The sequence below is a fragment of the Atractosteus spatula genome, chromosome 14 (assembly GCF_055471065.1).
Source record: "Atractosteus spatula isolate fAtrSpa1 chromosome 14, fAtrSpa1.hap1, whole genome shotgun sequence".
NCBI lineage: Eukaryota > Metazoa > Chordata > Actinopteri > Semionotiformes > Lepisosteidae > Atractosteus > Atractosteus spatula.
The window spans coordinates 39,480,626-39,502,458 of NC_142719.1; the positions used below are offsets into that span (position 1 = coordinate 39,480,626).

At 39.1% G+C, this 21,833-nt stretch overlaps 1 protein-coding gene across 1 annotated transcript in view; it reads left to right on the plus strand.

Moving 5' to 3' along the window:
• The first annotated feature begins 7,151 nt into the window (after positions 1 to 7,151).
• Positions 7,152 to 21,833, plus strand: part of rnf44 (ring finger protein 44) — a 33,329-nt gene continuing 18,647 nt past the window's right edge. The window contains exon 1 of the mRNA XM_088932232.1: positions 7,152 to 7,257. The gene's annotated coding sequence lies outside the window, so the exon portion shown is untranslated. The remainder of the gene's footprint in view (positions 7,258 to 21,833) is intronic.

The window sequence follows — 21,833 nt, forward strand, 5'->3', positions numbered from 1 at the left end:
AGAGTCACTGAGGGAATCAAAACTGTCAGGTAGAACTTATGTAAGAAATTGACTTTTCTTATCACTTTCTTTTGAACTATGGTTTTATAGCCTGTCATTCACATCCACATGTATATACCTACAAAGCTTTTCTGTTTTGGGTGGAGTCTAGCAGCACACAGTATCAATATTCAAACATCATATGCATCATATACAAACCTGTGTATTCAGAGATCAAAGTGCAATCTAAATCATCATATCCAAGGTTTATGACTTTTACGGGAGTATTTAATTTAAAAAAAAACAATTTCACTTGATATGTATTTATAGGATATTATTACTGAAGAAATTCAGACCACAGCAAAATGTTAAGATTGAGGAATATGACGTATACAGCAAAGAGGATTAGCCCAACTGTACATTGGCAAGCTGAGACAAACTGATGCTTCAGAAATAATAATGACCCAGTTATGTCATGCACAAAGCCTTCTGAAAACTCAAAACATCTTTTTTTTCTGCGTTGACCTGTTTTATTGCTGCTTGCAGTAAATCTATAGAGACCTTTCTTTCCTTTCCTTTATTTCCTCCTTGCACTAAAATTTCCTTCTGATACATTTGGGAAGATGGCTACCTACGAGGTATTGGGCTGCATTTTGTTTCAATGTACTAAACGAAAAAAATTGCAATCAAATTATGATATAATAAAAAAAAATGTATTACTTTATGCTCAACTGCTGTATCATTTAACAACCTGCCATGATAACATGTCGGTGACCTGTACATTACCATAGTCATAGTCAAAAGGAAAGAAACCCTTCCATTTGCTTAATTGCTTTCTTGTTCAGGAGCTGTCAAGTACCCAGTCCAATCCAGTCTAATTAGCCAGTGCACAGCTGCATGGTGTCTAAATATTCATCCTGTATTTCCCATTTGTTTCAATTTTCATGACAAATTTCATATTCAAAAGAAAAATTGAAAACAGACGGTTTATGTATTTATGGCTTGTGGGACACTTGTTGGCACTGTTACCCTTGAAAACACATGGGGGCATCTTTGAGTAGTGTTTAGACCGCTGGACTGTCACTGGGAGAGTGTACCTGCTAGTTCTTGTAGATACTGCTTCTGTCTTCTTGATAAAAGTATTTTACTGTAATTTCTCTCGTTCCCCAAACTGTAAAAATAGGTGTAATTGCATCAGTGGAAGTGATCCTGTGATGGATTAGTGTCCCTTCTAAGGGGGAATCATCTCTTGGTCTGTTTAACAGTTCAGAAGCTGGGACATGCTGAGCCTCTACACTCAAATATGGATTTTACCTACTGGGTAAAAGCAAGAATACTGAAGAACCACCTAAGCAAATACTACACTTAACCCTAATCCTTATGTTACAACTAATAATAAATGTACTGTGCAAATACACAGCTGGTTCCTGTAGTATAAACTGTAGTGACATCAAATATTATGGGATCTACTCTGACAAATTTCATAAATAGTTCCGTTTTGTCAAAAATCGCATTTTCAAGTTTCCAAATTTTCCAGACAGTTCCAGTGGTTGACCCATATTTAACGTGCCATGAAAGCCTTAATCTGTCACCACATTGCTCCAAGTCTGAGCTACCCGCTAACTCTGAGCTCCTTACAGTATTTGGAAATTACAAAACCATCTTTTAGTGAAAAGATAGTGTTGCCCTGGAATCAGTCCAGACCAGAACACCCAAGAAAAGAGGACTTAAAGGAATGCCCTACACTGTCTGCCAGACGCAGAGAAATACATCTCTTGAGTCTCGAACAGAGAAAACTACAAGGAGACCTCACTCAAGTGTTCAAAGGCACTGTCAAGGGCAACTGAATGGGTTTCCTCTGATTCAGCAGCGAATCCCAAACCAGAAGGCATGTGGAAAGTACAAGGGAGTACATTTGAAACCAAGCACAGGAGCTGCTTACCATGCAAAGTGTTACGGGAGAATGGAACAAGCTATGCAGCCATGTTGTTGACGGTGATACTCCGTCATCTTTAATGGAGGAGGGTGCTGGAGATACTCAGTTTAATCTGCTACTAGCTAACCACCAAGCCAAATGCCTTCCACCTATTTGTAACATCTCTTAAATTTTTCCTATTCCTGCATCTTGAAACAAAATCCAGTCAAAGTGCTAGTGACAGGAATGGTGTGACAGATAAAGATATTTGTCTTCTTTTTGTTCAGGCTGTGTAATCTTTATAATGTCAAAAATTATCACATTTCATGGCAACTCACAGAAATGGAATGACAACACCTGTACACACACAAATAAACACAGTGCTATAGGTTCTTTTATATGTCTCTCAGAGAGTCACATACAATAACTCTTTATACACAGGACAACACTTCAAAAACAACGTTACACTGCTGAATTACTACTAGACTAGACAAATCATTTGTGCTTTTTTTTTGCCATAACCAAAAGTAGTTGATCTTTTTAACGTTTTAATTTCAGTTTCTTGTTTAACGAAAAACCTGTTATCATAAAAATGCTTCAAATTATACCATATGTGCTTGTGCGTCTCACATAGTTATCAAAGTTCAACCATAACTTGTCATTTTTATTGCAGGCTTATTTATCAGTGTTACCTCCATGCAATAGAGATAAACTTGTGTGCAGGGCCATTGGATCATGACTATGTCGTAGCACATTGATAGAGACGAACAGTGATGGAAGATTAGAAATGGCAGGGTGGTGCTCTCCTCAAGCATGGACTAACTTCATCGTGGCAAGCCAGCTGAAATCACAGTTGCCTCTACCCACCGTCTGGGCTCTTCTCAGATGTCCTTTCTCCTCTGCAATAGTCTACACCAATGGATTGGTTGCAGTTTTTAGATAGATAGATAATACTTTATTAATCCCGTAGGGGAATTGATGTGTTACAGCAGTCCAGCCCAAGACAAGCAAAACAGACATCAGAATAGTTATAAAACAAAAGACAAACAAGATAAATAAAAATTAGTACATAGGTGTGTGCAAAATGTGCTGATCATAGTCACTGTAAAAACAATAAAATATGTGCAAAATGTGCATAGGTTTATACAGACTGATTGTCCAAAAAGTACAATGGAGCACTAGTGTTGAACACAGTGAAAATCCCCGGTGCCGCTTGAACTAGTTCAGCAGTAGAAAGATATATCAGTATATTTATAACCGAAGTCCAAAGTCTTATGTAACAACAGACCCAATATGCGGTCATTAAAAAAATATTTACGCAACATTTACCGCATAGAGAAGTTTAGTTAAGAGACTCAACGGTATTTGTTGCGTTTGCACTGCCCCCTGGTGGCACTGTTTTAATAGTGTATGACAGCATTTTAATTTGAATACAAGGAATACTTTCGAGGACGAGAAAATTTTACTTTCAAAAGCAAATGCAATTAAAAGTTAGGAATATATACGTACATATGTACGTTTAAAAGAACAGTGTCGTTTCTGAAATTTCAGACACGTCATATTGCTTGGTAAGATAATGAACCGGTTCATTTCGGCATACATACAAAACGAAGAGATTTATTTGCGTTTGCCAGAAATAACCAAAATAGAAAGTAAAAAAAACAACAACTTTGCCTCTGTATGACTTGTAAAACATTATGCAAAGCATTCGTATAGCTTTTAAATGAACATTAGTTGGATGAGTAATACAGTGTTGGACTGGCCTGAGCTAAGAGAGACATATAAACTAAATAAAAATACATTTCAACGAGATTATATAATTTTCAAAAAGTCTATTCAAATGCTATTTTTTGGCTATATCATCATTATTCCTATACTGTTGCCACACTGCGGTTCTACTATAGATACTATACAGTCCTCATAATTTGATGAGTGACCACCTCGTTTTCCCTGTGGGCACCAAACAGGTATAAAAGTGAAATAACTGAAAGGTGAATGAAAGAGCCGAGACCACCTTCCTGTACACACCGATTCCTGTGTGCCAGTCAAGTCTGATGACATTAGATGGCCAACAAGAAATACTCGCTTTTTGACTCGAGGCCAAACTCCTCCTGAGCACCTCCGTAAAATTCTGTCGCAGAAAGCATCAGGTGATTTCATCGACTTTTGTCTTATTTTGGAAGTGCTGAATTTGAAACATATTATTATAGGTGCAATTTCAGTCCCGTTGATCGACTCCTGGCTGTTAAGACTGGCGCCGGCTCCTGATGGGTGTGTGGATTTTTAGCTGTATGTGCTGCCACCTAGTGGCCAGAATAATTATTTTAACCTCCTGGCAATTTCTCCCATTAAAACACAGACCCCTCTCTCTGACTGTACTGATTTTTTTCTTTAGCTCGGGGATAGAGTTAGAGTAAACTGTGTGCAAGAGCAGTGTCGTACGCCCTGTATAGATACCTGCAGATCGTTTTAGCAATGCAGTGCTTGATGTCCACCTCAGAAAAAAAACTTTCATGTTTGGACTGTGAATTCTCAAATTCTATTGTATTGTTATTATTATTTTATTTTATTATTCTATGGTTTTTACAGTTTATCTTCCTGTTGTATTACACATTCACCACCTTGCAATATACAAGACTGTATTTGTTATTTTAACGGGTTATTTCAAATTATTAACTTTATCATACAGTATCTCTCTAACTGATGCTCTATTGACTTTATAATATCTAATTGATGGACTGTGAAACTTTATTTGGTATATTTCTTCTCTTTCTGCTGTTTGACTCCCCACCTATTTATTTCATGTACGTCACCTTGCAAAAAAGAGTCTGCATAAAACAAAGTCTGAATTAAAAATAATAATATCTTTATAGCTAACCTGGAACCTGCAGTTGTTTAAGTCCTTAGAAAAAGCTTTAAAAAAGGCTAGATACTGTAACTAAAGAACTAAGCAACTGGGGGCTCAGCAAGAAGAGAACTTGAAAATCACTGTATTATTAAAAAACAGAATTATAGTAGAGTACATGAGGAAAATAACAGAAATGAAAATGTGAAAAAGGTGCAAACACCACATTACAAATCACTGCGTTTATGAAGTTATTATGTTTTTATTATTACTTAGCGTTATTGTGATCACTTCCAGATTTTCACCATCATGCAGAAGATCACCATCAACAATTGTTCACGTTACACTGCATTCCAGAGTTCCTCCAGGCAGAATTAATGTTTAATTTGTGCCCTAAAGTTTTTTTGTCTTTCCTCCCTCAAAATGCACCAGCAACCTAATGAGATGAAAAAGTGTTCTGGCACACGTTCCTAAATCCTAAATAGTTTCTATTGTGCAAGTATTTCCCTCCTCATCACTGTGCTCTGTTGAATTTCACTAGCAGGTCGTCAGAGCTGTATCTGAATTCCTAGTTATGCACATGGTCAGTGTTCTGTGTCCTCATTTCCCTTTTATCTTTTCCATATTTTGTCTCCCAGTGTTAGATCCGAAACCTCACCTGAGACACGCTCTCCCTCCCCTGCCCAAGAAGGGAGCTGCAGTGACCTTCTGCTTGGCCAGCACAAGACATGAAAACCCAGCAGTGTTACCAAACAAGAAACACTGACCAGGTGTTGTCCAGCTGAACCAAACCTTTCCCATTGGATCTGGGAATTCTGTATGCTCCACAGCTGAAACCAGGTTGAAACCAGGTGATGACCAGCTGATCTGGTGTCTCGTCCTACATTTTTTTTTCCCATCAGGCAGGAGAAATCAGGAGTGTGGCTGTCAGACACCTGGTCTGCTGCTCAACTTGACGACAGTGATGATGATTAGTAGTGCACAATCAAGGATTTTGTACATTTGTGAAGCACCCGGGTTAAAACCCAACACTCCAGTGTATGATCATTTATATGTAATGCATTTTTCTTTTAGGAAAGCATTTTTTTTTTTGCCCATGAAGATCCCTTGGGCTCAATTTTGGGTTCCTTTTTCTTCAGTGCTTACGTGATGACAGAATGATCATTCTCAGTTACAGTCAGCAGTTGTGTGCGGATGAAAATAAATTTAGGATCCTGTTATGCCACATGCTTCTCCCCCAGAAAATAAAAAAAAAACATTCCCTGTCTCCTTTGTCTTCCCATCAACACGTGCACGCACAGAGCTTTATCTTGTATACGTGTGTTTTGTTTTGAACTTGCAGTGTTTTCAGAAGTGCGTGCTGCAACTGTTCGTTAAATACAATTGCTGCACTAGATAGAAAGAAATGGCACGAACACCTTGTGAAGTTTTTGTGCTTTTTTTCTCCGCTCAAAGTTAAAAAAAAATGCACCCAACCCGTCATTCTACGCGGATAGTGATTTGGGGGAAATGAGGACTCCTGATCCGATTTTCTGTATATTGATAGCGGCGAAGTCTGTACCGGGGAAAATGTGTACCCTTTTCAACTAATGCTTGATTTGCATAGTGTGAAAGAAATAAGCTCAACTGACGTATCCACGCCCTTGGGATGTCTTCTAGGGGAATGGAACACTTCAAAAAAGGTGACATAAGACATTTTATTTTTTGTCGAGCCGAGCACATCCATGGCTATTCGTTGCGGAATGCGAACAGTGAACCGGGAGTTTAATACTGCAGTGTCTGAGTGCTGTGTCTGCGTAATAAAAAGGTATACAGAGACAGAAGGAAACAGCCGACACAGTTCACAAGTGAACATCCGTCACTGTTCGGAGATGCAAGTAACCCGGGCCAACCCGCGTCTTATATAAGCCAGAGCACATCCGAAACTCGGGGCAGTACTTCTGCGGTGAGCTGACCGGAGGCACATATATGAACAAAACACCCGGGAAGGGAACCCGACCTGATAAAAGTACCCTTTAAAACAGCAGATCAACTGACCTACATGAAATTTGTTCTTCACCACCGGAACATGACATTGGGAAGGAGGTGGGGGGGGGAGGAGGAGAATGATCTTTAAGTCACCTTAGTAGGATCATTACGGTACCCGTATCCTTTTACAGCTCGAGTCAGCGCTCTCAAATGTTCACGGCCGGGGGGGTGAGCTCCAGGAGAGGTGCCCCTTACCCGAGACGTGCAGCGGGGCGCACGCCCGGTTCCCGCACGCGAACAAGCCTACCGAGTGCACGAAAATGAGTTTTGTTGCGGTCGCGTGGCCACGAAACGCCCCAGCTCCCCGCGTGTGAAACACCCGTGCGAGCGGACGTACCTTTCCCGACCAACAACGTGGTGGAACCCTCGGAATGTTCCATTTTCAGGAACAGCTCGAGATAGTAGCGATGCACTGAAAATATGAAAGAGATGTGAAAGCGATTATAATGGGAGAGAACAAGGAATAAAATGCTTGCAAATTAACAATCAGGTAACTCTTTTTGCATTATGTTTTTTTTGGGGGGGGCACTGCTTCGTCACGTTTGCACAGTTTCATCCGAGCGTTTGCACTGCTTCGCTAAGGATCAGAATTCCGGAGGCTTGCATTTAGCTTTTCTGTTTGTCTTTTTTTTCCCCCTGCTTGAGCCCCTCCTTGATATGTATGTTGTAATGTTTACATTCGGGAATAAGTATATTGGAATCGTATATTACCACGTCTCTCTGTAAATGTGCTGAGTGAATATCATTTACTTTGTTGTTTTTTTAAGGCGAGGGACAGGGCGGAACATCATCTCTTCAAAGATGCGTTTGTCTCCCTCTCTTTAGAATTATTCCGGTCTGCAACATTGCAGTGTTTTTCTCTGCATTGGAGCAAGTAGACACAGAGAGGCCTGAGATGATTACAAGTGCAATAACATTTACATATCAAACAACTTATATGACATCATTGAGATGAGAAGAAACATAATCAAAAATGACCCGAAGCATTTAGATGGCATAATAATTTTCTCTGAGCTGATTTTAATCTTATCATACAAATATTGGAACATCTAAACTCCTGCCGTTTCTATTGGAATTATGTATATAATACAAAAGATATTTAAATCGCACAGGGTATTCTGATGTGTTATTTTATGCATTGTACTATGTTTGTATGCCTATCTTGACGCTGGTGCTAATGGCGGTTTTTTAGGATCTAGATATACCATCATTTCAAAATCTTCGTTGATGTTTTATTCTTTTTAAAATCTATTAAGTGGTGTAGAGCCAGCTGCTCGTACTGTTATTATTTTGGCAAGCCGTCTGTACCGCTCCGTTTTGGGTTACCTCTTATATAATTCCTCTCTGCCTCTGCAGAAGATCTGACTGATAATACAGGGAAGTTGGGTTGTACTGTAGGTCTTGTTTTAGGCCTTTACTTGGCCGCTACACAATTTTGCCCCGAGATCATGCTAAATGTAGAGACCGGGAGAAGACGTAGAGTTTTTAACCTGATAATGCCTGAATCGCCGGGTCTGATCTGTTTAATTTTGTGCTCGGCAGTTCTTAGAGCCCTTCGGTTCACCGGATCCATTGGAATGGGTGCAGGGACTTGTTTCTGCTTTAGCATGTAATAAGATCGTAAGTTCTAACTTAAGAAACTTAATTTCGTTGACACGTGTCAGTAATGTCAGTCCACATTCAAAACGATCCGTGAATAAGATGGGCACTGATGTACTGTAGGTGTCCGTTGACTTATAGAGTGGAAACGATTTTATGATGTTGGGACTGGTGGTATTAGACAGGATGAGGGGGACCTGCCAGTCATTATTATACACTGGCTCAGACTGTTGCATTGTTTTTCATGGATTGGTACTGTATAACCAATGTGTCTTCTTTTGTTCTTCCCCACTACTTTTGACAAAGCACCCTGCTTGCTAAAGTAGCTGTTTATCTCTTGTGTAACACCAGGCTACCCGATGCCTGTATTGCTGGTTTTCAGTATTGCCACATATTTCCAAGGTGCTCTGAGCTGAGAAGGGATAAGATGAAGTGTGTATGGTGACACAATGGGAGAGACATTGATAGGGCTGGTCTCCTTAGGCGCTTTTTTCTTACAGCAGGTACACGGCCCTAAAGTGCTTTCAAGGCTCCAGATGAACTGTGTTGTCTTTTCAGCCATTCCAAGGTGTATGCACGGGGCCACAACACTTTAACATCAAATCTGTTTGAAACCCGGTGAGCTTGAGCTTGATGCTGTGCAGTACTGTGGGCTGTTGTCAGAACAGTTCAGCAACTGACTTAAGTGAATGTCCAAAAATAAAACCCCACAGGTTAGGCTTTTGTCAGGATTAATACCTGGTTTTTGCATGTTGCACACACTTCAACATGTGCCAAATAGTTTGAAAAAAAGTTACATTTAGCTTTTCATTTTATGAACAGGCAGCTGTTAGAACAATAACATTGTTCACAGAACAACTGTTGCTCACATACTAACAGGAGAGCAAGCTGCATGCAGCAATCTGTCTCATGTAGCCCCATGTCATTGTTGTAATCCGTGCTGGAGGTGTCTGGTTTAGGGGTACTATAGATTGTATTTGAAAGGATTTGCTGGGTGCCATCCCAGTTCATAATAGGCATGAATGACAGCCATTTCCTCCATTGTGAAACGAATGCTATGTGCCAAGGATTTTGTTGAGCATGTTGACAGGGACTGATCATGGAGTGGTCTGCTTTACTTCAGCTGAAGGCTTTTATCTCGCAGTAACTCCATTTTCATGAAAGCTTGAGTCACATCCTGATTTGCATTTTCCTTTTTTCTTGCCTTGTGACAAATTAGGTGTTGTGCACGATGGCATGTCGTAGTGTGACCTCTCATCTGGTCCATATTTTCGACTTTGGACAATGCATCTGATTTAATGTTTTCCAGATGTTAAAATCTCTTCAGATTTTTCTATTATGAACTATATTTTCCTTCGTTTTATGTTGAATGTGTATTTCTTCTTTCTATTGAGATGTTTGAGAATGTTTTATTTCAGACTGGTTTGCCATTCTTTGGGGAACCTTAAATGGCATTGAAATGAGTCACAGAGTGAGTCAAACCTGCTTTTCCATCATAGTCTACTCATGCAAAGTTGAGTTTAAAAATATGGCAATAGGCAATTGCTTTAGAGTTTGGGTTCAACTATGCTGGAGTGGGTTCCTGAGGTCTCAAATTAAATGGCACACTTTTGAAGACTGTAGGCAGCATGTCCTCTTTTTGTGTATGATGAAATCAGACCAAATTGATTTTAGAATTTCACAGAAGAAGCTATAATCTCTTGCACACTAGACAAAGGGCAATCTTCAGCATGAATAACACATATAGGCTATATATTATTCAAAACATTTAATAATACATTAAAAAACAATGCCGTTGTGGAAAGCTTTGATTGAAACAGGGCATGTTTGAAAGTGTTTGGAAGTTAATGCTTTGTTGTCAGATGTGAAAAAGTCTCTGGTGCACGTGTCAAAGGGGCTGTAGAATTTACAGCTGCAGCTTTGAGACATAGTCTGAATAGATGGGACAAGGATACCGTAGCCTCTGAGGATAGACTACAGTAATTCTTGCAGGAATCATGTGATGCCTTGGTCAAAGTGAGAGCAAGGGTACTGGAGATCAGGTGTCATTCCAGTAATGGGAATTGTCACGGGCTTTGACTTTGAAGTACAAGGCTAAGACAGTGATCAAGAAGGGGAGACAGAGGCGATTACATTCAGGTGGCAGTAAAAGCGGGTTAAGGGGTGTTTAATAATGAAGGGGTGACCAAAACCAACAGGTTCATTCATCACATACATGCCCTCTCCACGATACCCTTCCTCTCTTACCTTGCTTGCAGAAGGCTGCAGCAAGTCCTTGAGGAAATTCTCTTTTTGCTGTGTATCTGTATTACTGATTCTCTGCAGTGACATTTTCATTATCTTATTTAACTTTTGCTAATGTCACTGGCAAACAAAAAACAACTAAAGTATATATAAAAGTGCAGCAAGTTCTATTTTTAAACCATCAGCTTACCTCACATTTGAATAAAGATATTTTTGAAAACACCTGAAAATGTAGCAGATATTTAAAAATCTGCAAATAGTGATGAAGGGTGTGACTTTGTTAGCAGCAGATATGTTCATAGATTGAACTGAGATATTTGGATGGGTTGTGAGTTCAGCTGTCCCAGTGCTGCGCTCAGAAGTGTGTTTATGTGTAAGCCTGTGAAAATCTCACCTTCAGGCACAATGAAGTGGAGAACAGAGTTAAGATTTAGGAATTTTAGTTTGGAAAAACAATGTTTGTAAAAATCCCTCTCCTAGACTGCAGCAGTTAGCTGTCATGCAATTTCAGATTCACGAACCTACACTATCTTCTCTTTATTTTTGTATTTATTTTTTGCCCTCATGAAAGAAACCTATCATGACTCACTTTTAAGACATTGATTATAAGCATCTAAGAGGTTACACATGAGAGTAGGCCATTGAACCCATCTAGTTTATTTGCTGGTAGCTTAATGATCTAAGAATAATACATTTTTCTTAAAGCTTGCACTGAGTCACCTTCAGCAACATGACTAGAGTGGAATCCAGTCTTATAATCTCCTGTGTAAAGAAGTGTCTCCTGTTAGTCTTAAATGACTCTAAACATATTTTTCATTTGTTTCCCCGGTCCTTATGTTTCTGCTGATCTTGACAAAGTCCCCTGAGTTGACTTGGTCAGTGCCTGTCAGGATACCGTGTACAATACTAAAGGTATGAGAATGAAAGAATGTGGTCTCCACATAATCACATCTTTCCTATCTAAGACAGATTCACTTCCCTTAGTTTGTCGAAACATGACATTCCCTGCACACCAGGCTGTGTTCCTTTATACTGCCTTTAGAGCAGCAGTAGTTTCTTGTACCAGCGTGAGTGAAACGGAACACAATGTTCCAATTGAATGTTAGGCCAATTAATTCATCACCCATTATCATCCTCTCCAGAATGTGTACAGTGAATGAGCAAATGTAAGAATGCTTCTCTGTGATTAGAAACTGCAGTTTGTGTACCAGGTTCTAAAAAGCAGGCTAATTAATACTAAAAATCGTTCAGCGATGTCTGTCAATATGATTTTGAATCTTTAGACAGTTAGATAGCATGCTGGAAAGAGAATGGACAGTAATGGACTCGGCACAGTTAGACACCCCATGTACACCTTTTGTAAATATTTAAAGTGTTGCTTTAGTTATGTTTCTCCTTATTGGTACAACCCATTCAGCTTAATCTGATCAATGAATGTAAACTGGAGATCAATATAAAAATCAATATAAAAATGATGCATTGTATTGCACATATTGAACGTTTCTGTGGCATTGCATGCTCATATTGCCAGAAAACATTGTACAGTGGATTAGATGACATCTGAATCTTCTTACAATTTGATTTTCTCAACTACACTTTCGACTGATTGGATGCTGAGACATTGAAAAATAGAGCTTAGTTGTTATGTACTATAATCAGTTGTATTAAGACATTTTAACTAAATAAGAGGTAAGAATGTCCCACTTATTAAGATATGACATGCTTCAAGGCCCATTTACTTTTTTCTATTGTGTTTGTCATATTAGCCTGCCACCTCTCTTTTAATTAGAAGGGTTTTCAGAGCATTTATATTTGTGAAATAGAGACAGTGCCCCTGTAAATTAACTTTCTTCCTGCGTTTGAGTGGAAGACACCCAGAGGACTGAATCAGGCAGGGTATCATGGACCATGAATGCACATCAGTTTAGTCAATGCAACCAAACCTCTGACAGCTGTTTAAAAGCATTCTGACTTTACTAACACCCTAGTAAAATGCACATAAAACAATTCTTTTTAAATTATTAATTAATTTTTGTCTTGTTTCTTAAAGTTAGAAATACCAAATCCGTCTCACACTGTTTATTGTTCAATGTCTTTAAAGAGGGAAATGTGAAAACGTAGGTGTATTAAAATACTGTATCATAACTGTACAGGTACTGTCCAAGCAGTGAGTAGAAGCACACACTGTATGGCAAGTATTTTGCTGTTACAAAAGTGTGTACAAAAAATGTATATATGGAAGAAGGATGGGGCAGAAGAAAAGACTGTTGCAGCTTCTTCTTTATTCAGTTCTCTGTGTTGCAAACTGTTTAGACTAGCATTCCTGACGAAGTTCTCCCTCTCTCTCTAGTTAAACTTACTTTGACCTCTTCATCACTTGTTCTATATGTGTGTTACTGTAGGGCAGTCGCTTTTACGAGAAAGTTTTGCAAGTGGAGAGCAGAAGTGTTTTGATAAATAAGGGAAGAAAAATTACTATTTACTAAAATGACTATCACCCAAAGTTGTCTAGAATTGAAATGGGCCCAAATTAATAGATTATTCACCTTTAACTTCAAATAGTGCACCTACAATAATACCACAGACAGGACCTTAAAAGCATCCTATGGAAATGCATATTTTGGCTTTCTAAGCATAGTTTTGCATATATCTGTATGACACATGGGAAGGCATTGACATGATCATTTAACTCGGTGAACTGAATAGAGGTGTTTGACATTCTTGCCATTTTTCTTTGGCGGGACAGATACCTTCCTACTGCAATACCTAACTTCAATATATCAAATATTGCTGCAAGGAATGAAGAAATACCTAGTAGGATAAAAAGCTGTTTAGTGAAAAGTAGTAGATAGGAATGTCTAATACTGTACCTAATGCATGAGTTTCAGCAAACGTCTGTGTGTGCCCTGCGATGGACTGGTGTTGTGTCCAAGGCGTATCTTGCCTTGTGCATATTGCTTGCTGGGATAGGTTTGGCCCTCTGTGAACCCAAATTGAATAAAGTGGTTAGAAAATGGATGGATTGTATGGATGGATGGTACTTGTACAATTGTTGTAACTGTTGATTTAATCTCACACAGACTGTAGAAGTTTACAGCAGATATTGGGTAATAGCTAGCAATTTTTCATTTATGTAATCACAGTGTGTAGCGTTTAAGTTAATTTTAGCTTTTCTTGTAGGTTGTCGTTCCTGCCATTGCAAATGTGGCTTCAATTTCTTCTTAAGCTGTATAAAATTTAAATCAATGGGAAACAGATGCAGTGTACATTAACATTAAACTCAATTACTTTAAAGTTTTTGTAATCAACACAAATAATGAAAATAACCGTCAGTGTGAAGGATTTTCTGAAATGAAGGTAGTTGTGTAGCTTGCCTAAGAAGAAGTGGACTCCTGGAATTTTTTGTGAGTCTTTAAGTTCCAAGAATGAAGAGTAAATGGGATGGTGTCTAGCACCCCAGACACTAAGGATATATGGGTTATTAATCCCAGTGAACAGAATTGATAATATTGTTGGTGAAGAACACCTCAGGGTTTTTAAGTAAAGATTTACAGGTAAAAAAGTTACTGATACGGAAGTGAGACTATAATTCAGTACAATAGACCATTTTTAACCATTCTTCACAAAGATTTGTTTTTTTAAACGAAACTAATTAAGCCCCACACCATTTGCTTGTCAAGTAGAGAGAGATTCTCCATCCATGGACAAGCTGTACTTTGCCAGAAATCATTGAGGTACTACTTTAGCTTTTTAGGTTAATCATCTTGGTAGCAGCTCCCTCTGAAAATGCACCACCTTCTTAATTAAAATTGAGCCCGATTATCTGTCTCCATTTGTTATATATGTGAGCCAGCAATTTACCATTAATGCCAAGTTAAAGAATCTTCATGGTATGGTATAAACATGCTGGTATTATTTAAATGAAAGCTGTTTTTGACAATTAGCCTAAAAGAGGAATTTAATGCACAAGGAGGCTGTGATCTTGCTTTTTGTGTGCAAGAATTGAAACACCTAAAAAAGAGCAGTAATCTGGAAAGCTCTGTTCTTTCACGGATCTTGTGTCCTTCCCTTGCAGAAACTGGGAAATTGAGGTTTTACTTCTGTCATTTATTTGGTTTGTTTCAATGTGTCATCGATTATATTATGTCTGAAATGCCTCTCTAAATTGTGGAGCAAGAGAATATAAGGTTTTATTCATTGTTTTGCTGTCAGTATGACAATTTACCTGTGCCCATTAAAGGTCTTATATTGACAATACAAAATGAGGTCTGGTGGACTTAAAAATGACATTTTTGTAGCACAATCTTGCCTGTTTGCCATAGTTGGCTCTTATTCTCTTTCTTTGTTTCCCAGTCTAGACTGGGTAGTTCTTCAAAGCGTTCTACCACAAAGTTGTTAATACAGTATAACAGATTAAAGTCAGCTGGGTGAAAGCATAATTACAGGAAAGCTTTTATTCTAAGTCAAATCAGACCTGTCCGTACAGTTTTTTTTCTTCTTTTTTATCACATACACAAAAAGAAAAGGTTCATGTCTCATCTCCGTGTTGAGGATCTTGATGTCCAGTCGGGAACGTTGCTGTCTCAAGCCAACAAGCTGTGTGCGCTCCTGAGACGAGCCCTAACGCCTCAAGCTTAATTAGGGTCTTTGGTTTTGCTCATTTAGAATGGCGCTCTGAGACACAGTTGCTTTTAACATAAGTCATACCCCTGCCAAAATGTGCACCTGTTTCAGAAGTAATAGGCAGTACTGAACCACTTAGGATGATCATAAGAGGTGAAAAAGAAAATGACATTTTATGTTTTGCTATAAAATGCATTTTATATTTACATTCCCTCCACTTGCGTTGTTAAGTAGTCCCTCTGTCATGAGTGACTTAAATGATTATCTGTGATAGTGTGTTATGGACAAGAGCAAAGTAAAATGGCACACTCCGAAGAAAGAATTGTAACAGCAGTTTAAATTGTCAAAAACTCTATCATAAATGTCTGAAATTAACATGCACATTTACCACAGTAAATTTTCACAAGATTAACTGCAATAAATATAGTTTATTTTTTGGGGCAGCAGATGAATTGATAGTAGATTTTAATTGCATGGGAAAACCATTTGGAACATGCCAAATTAAAAAAAAATACATAACTGAAATATATATATATAGCATTTGTGATAAAAGGGTTCTTGAATTTTATGTACAGAGTCCCTGGTCAGCTTTGATAGTGCAGGTGCTATACAATTCACAGATGTTCAGGCAAGTTTTTTCTATTCTCTGAACAACAAAACCTCAAAATCCTTGCAAATCTGCAGTGTTCTCTCCTCCTGAATGTGACAGCCATTATTCCTGTGATTCTGGCATATTTCATTAACAGTGAAGCATGTTCCTTTTTTTTTCTCCAAATGCTGCCAAGTTTTGCCAGCAGTCTTCCTTTGCAAAAACAGTCTCTAAACGAAAAACAAAAAGCAAAAGAGTGTTGCTTTTTAAATGATTGAACTCGAACAGTGTGTTAGTAGGTATGAATATGAATTCATACATTGCATCTAAAAATTTGAAATAATACTCTTTCTTACTAATAAGGAACTGGCTCCGCCAACAAAGTCAGAAAAAAATAGGTGTAAGAAATAGTGTACTTTGTGAAGGTTTCAACTTACTCTAATTGATATTTGAGCATTACAGCACTGTTGTTGTTTATTCGTTTATTGGTGATAGACCTTTATCGTTAATGTATGGTGATTGTTACACAGTCATCAATAATCACTGCAGCTTTTCTTTTAATTTTACTAATCTTTGTTTCACGGGTAATAACTGTGGTCGTCTGATTTCATACTACTATTTGTGTTTTAGGAAATGAGTGTGTGCACGACAGACAAAGCAGAAACGTGACATCCTTAACAATGGGCAGACGGCTGGGTGGGGCAGATAGTGCTTCTGCCTCACAGCTCCTTAATAGTGAGTTTGAACCCAGACCGGGGTACCTTATGTGTGGAATTTGCATGTTCTAAAACAGGTCCCTGTGCATTTTTTTCTGGGTGCACCAGTTTCCTCTCACCTTCCAAATGCATGCTGGCTGGGTTAATGGGTGTCTCCATATTGCTCCATTACACGTGCACACACATCCTCCTGCCCAGAGCCCACTTTGCAACATTCACTTCTGGGTTGCCGTGAGCCTTATCATGAGTAATCAACTTTCTGGTACTGGATGGATTACTTAACATTAATATCGGTAGCGCTGCATTGGCAAAAAAACAAACAAACAAACAAACAAACAGCCACGGGTTTTTATTTTTCTCCTAAGAAATCGAATGCAGAAAAAAAGCAGGAATGGAATTCATAACACAGCTCGTTTTGGAAGAGTTCAACACAAAAAGTAATGCTGAAGAGCAGGCTTGGTGATCTGTAAAGAGGAACCTGAGGTTACATACAAAATTATGGCAAATTCAGTCCCTTTAACACAATTGCGACGTTGCAGACAAAGTAGCTATTGTTTCGGTAACAAGACAGTCTGATGATCTCAAGCCTGCCTGGCTTTGATGAATAGAAGCAGCTAGGAATCAGACAGCAGCGATAGGACGCACTGCAAGGGGTGTAGGCGGCCAGACATTGTGGGTAACGTCCGGGGAGGTTAACCTGGAAATGAACTTAACAGGAAGAAGAGGGGGGAGGGAGACCTGTAGCCCGGCTGCCTACCTTGACACTGTACCGTCAAAATGGCTTATTTTTAGAAAAATAAACATTGCGGACTGCAACACCAATCTGTACGTTTGCTTCTGTTTTTTGTGGTTTTTACATGCAGATTCCACAGTGCACTTATCATTTAAAAAAAATCATCTGATGGAGGATTAGAATATGGATAAAAAGAACAAAAAGGCTCAATTGAAACTGAATTTACACTGGCCATGACACAGGGCTTAACGGAAATGGGCATTTTGAAATAGAACCGTCTACTTCAGGCCCTCGCCTGAAGACCCCATACATTGCTGCCATTGGCTGAAATCATTATTACCGATAATAAAATAGATTATGGTAGGTTTAATACTTCTTGTTGTGGGATTTTTCAAGCAATCTATTAATGGGACGAGGTTTTACAGGAAGTCAAAAGAGGTTCATAACATAATCTGCCCACCTTAAGTCTTTATTTCAGTTTCCTCTGTGGCATTTTGAAGTGATTTCTCTGCTATAAATTAATATTATTAATTATTATTTGAAGTCAGGCACTACAGATATGAAACATAAATGTTAGATTGATGTCATCAAAGCCTATCTGGAGCTTAGGTGTTTAATCTTCATAATATTTTTACTGGGAAAGCTCACTTTATTGGCCATGTACAATTTCTTGTATTAGGACTTTGTCTTTTCACATACCCCAACTTGCTCTCCATGAGACACACAGACAGGGAGAGAAGCTTGGGGTCAGAGCGCAGGGTCAGCCATTTATACGGCTCCCCTGGAGCAGTTGGGGTTAAGAGCCTTGCTCAGGGGCCCAACGGAGTAGGATTCCTCTGTAGACCGCGAGATACGAACCGGCAACCTTCCAGCCACAGGCGCAGATCCTTAGCCACAGAGCCACCACACTGCCCACAGTTCCACTATTGAGGAAGATCGCCAATTTTAGGCAATAAAACATATCCATAATTTTTTTAATGATTTTACATGGACCCAATACAATGTGTGACTTTTTCTAATCCCTGCATACATTGAAGATGCTTTGTTGTGGTATAGGATTTAGTTCTGAATAAACACAATCTTTACCATTAAGAAAATGACCTACTTAGTATGACAGTAGACTTTTGAAAATCATGCAAAATTGACTTGAACATGGTAGCACCTTAAAGAAGGGCTGATGGGCTGAAAAACTAAACAGCACTGCAGTCTTTTTAGGGGTGGGATGAAAAAACACCCACTGATCTAAAGTCAGCTTTTCAAAGTGAGAAAAATGACTAAGCTTTAATTTGTGCGTGTGTGTGGGGGGTAATTTGGTAAATGAAGGTAATCTTGTAGTACGTTCCTAAAGGGAAATCCGGAATTTTATCAGCAGTCCTCTATGTTATGAACAGTAGTACCATCCACTTCTGCTCATGAAACAAGAGTAAAGAGATAATGTAAGAAACAGCATACTGTACCTTCAAAAACTGGATGCCAAATCTGAAAGCTAAATCCATCCTTTGACAGAAAGTTGATTATTCCTAGTTCGAGACTACAGTAATGTGGAACATAACCTTGTCTTTACCTCATTGTAATTGGACATAAGGTGGAACTGCATCTTGGATCATGTTGGATTGGGTGCCAGTTTGTCATAGGGCACACACATGATTGCACAGGGACAACAGAGATACCAATTAACCCATCCAGCATGACTTTGGAAGCTTTTAGGAAACTACAGCACCCGGTCAACACCAAAACATCCAGAACAACATTCTCCACATAGAAGATGCACCAGTCCAGAGCTGAACCCAGGAGTTTTGAGGCAACACCACTAACCCCTATGTGACTGTGTCAGAATCAATGAAAGGCACAGTGATGAAAGAAGTGTCTTACAATTAGACCTACATCGACTAAATTCTCATTCTATCAGTAGACAAAAGATGTTTTTTTCTTTTAGTTAAGTGATTTTAATAATTCTTTACAGACTATCTACAGTAAATGCAAACTATCGTTAGTCCTTACAACAAGGAGCATTCTGATTAAATCTCTATAATAAAAAAGCCTAGGTTTACTGGGATTCCTTAAAGTATTGGCTGTAGTTCTACCATTCATTTAATAAAAAGAAATATTGCAAAATTAATGTTTCAAATTCTTGCCTTTGTTGAATATAATTGGTTATTCCTTGCAATTTAGTTATTAATTGAGTAGTCCACAACACTATTACAGTTTGTTTTTTGTTTTACATTATAAATTGGAATTGCATACGGCAGTAAGTACAACACATCTTAATGCTCAAGAACAAAAATATCCAAGAATGCAATGTTCCAGAGACGTGTTGACTGAAGCTGATGTGTCATTTTACATGGAGGAGATGATTTGCCTCGTTAATTAGAGACATTGTGCTGGAGGTTTTTTTGTGTGTGTAAGTATCCCACAGACACAGTCTCAATCGCCTGTGGCTTGGGACTACATATTATGGCAATCAGTAAAATACAAAAATAGAAGAATGCAAACTCCTAGTGCAGTTACATGGCAATAGTAAGATTGCTGGTTTTCCTTCATTCAGGCCCTTTCCTTGTAGACTCAAACAACAGGCTCAGCTGTTGTGCTGAAATCTTACTTGCTAGGGTTTGCTCACATTTGAAACGGCAAAACCTTAACCTCGATTAAGATATCTGAAAAAGGTGTTTTGGTTGGTTTTTTTTATTTTCACCATACAGCCTCTCTGCTCACTCTATTCTATCCAGTTCAATCGGTTCACTACTCTTCTGATTCTTTTAATTATTTGAAGATTGTCCAATACAAAACGATTATCGGGTACAGCAGCATGTATGACCGATGTCCTGAATATAGCCTGTTCTCCTCATCTAGGAGTTACTACTTTAATATTAATAACACTAAGACATTTCATATTTAGGAAAAGCTGTAAAGGCTGGGCAAATTAAACAAATTATATTTATGGTGACTTATGGTAAGATGTAGCAGAATTATAAATGGTTTAATAATAGGTCTAATTTTTAGAGAAAGTAGTAAAACCCGTCAGTATAACAAAATCTTTTTACCTCCCAATGGGGGTGCACAAGCTAACAACAAGAACCTGAACTAGAGCAGAGGTACAGTAGAACAGCATCAGAACTGGGCTTTTAAATTGATTTTTTCTTTAAAGGTTGTTTTCAGAAGTGACAGCTACGTTAAACATGAGGCATGCTCCCCTTGTAATCTTTAAAAGTATGTTCTTTAATACACTCTACTTGGGAGTTCTTGGTATCTAAAGGCAAAAAAAAATCTACCCTTAATTTGAATAAATTGTGTTTGTGTCTCATATGATGAGAGAACGAGGTAATGGGGTAAAGTTGCTGAATTTCTTAATTCAAGATGATGCGAAGCTGTTTGCACACTGTTCTGTGCGCGGCTGTGGATTTCGCTGTTGTAAATACTGTTTTTTTACAGCTCATTCGGGATGTGCCCGTTTCTTTTTGTGACATTGCTGAAGTCTGTACTGGAGTCATTTCAAGAGCTTTAACTGACAGAGCCCTGTGCTGTAGTAGTAAAAGGCAGTTTACCTAAGCTTGTTACCCCCGCTCCTGGGCTGCCTGTCTTGTCCTTGTAACAGAGATGACAGCAGTAAAAGCTACTGTAACTACTAATAACAGCAGCGTGTTTGTGCTTCTGAAAGCATTTCTCGCCCCTGTGAGTTAAGTGGGGTATCAGCGCAACACATCTGCCGCAGTTAACGTGAGAACTTCGTACAAACTCAATGCTGCACTGCACTGCCATTGCATAAAGGACCCTTTTCATCCTAAACGTGACACATTTGACATAATTATACCAAACTACAGTGATAAAGTAACTCAAATGAAAATACAACTTTAATTTCAGTTGAAATACGCAAAAACGGTTACGTATTATTCGGGTTGATCACACCCATCGCCACCACACGTCCCGAGGAGAGTTGCTAGTATTGGTGGGCAGATGACACCAGCTGTAAAAGCTGCGTGACACACACACACACACAAAAAAAAAGCGTTGTCTTTGTAGAACAAGTAGTCGGGTACAAATCGTGTGGCGAGTCTCGGCTATTTTCTCTCTTTTTTGTTGTTGTTGTTGTTGTTGTTGTTTCGGGTGTGGCTGGTCAGGTCAGGAGTGTGGGCTCAGCAATCCCCGAAACACAAGTGATCCCCACATCACACGGATCTCATCCCCAGCTGAACCCGGGGCATGTAAGCGACAAACCGGGGTGTACTTATTTTTTTTTTTCTAAAAGATGTTTGACCGACATCTTTACGAGCAGCTCTTGTCCTCTCTCTCTCTCCTCTCTCCTGTACTCGCCTATGTGGCGGCTGCTGCACTTTTTTTTCTTCCTCCCCAAAGCCGACTGGAGCGCGCGTCGCGTGAACGCGCCGGCGCCGACGCGGGTGGAGGGGGTGGTGGTGGTGGTGGATGGGCCCTGACTCGAGGGCGTGTTTTGGGCGACGCGAACGCGCAATTGGCCCCAGCGCCTGGCTCCGGCGGAGACGGGCACACGCGGGTTAGAATGTTGTGAATCAAAACTGTTGGTTGGATTCCTGCGCTGGTGGTTCTTA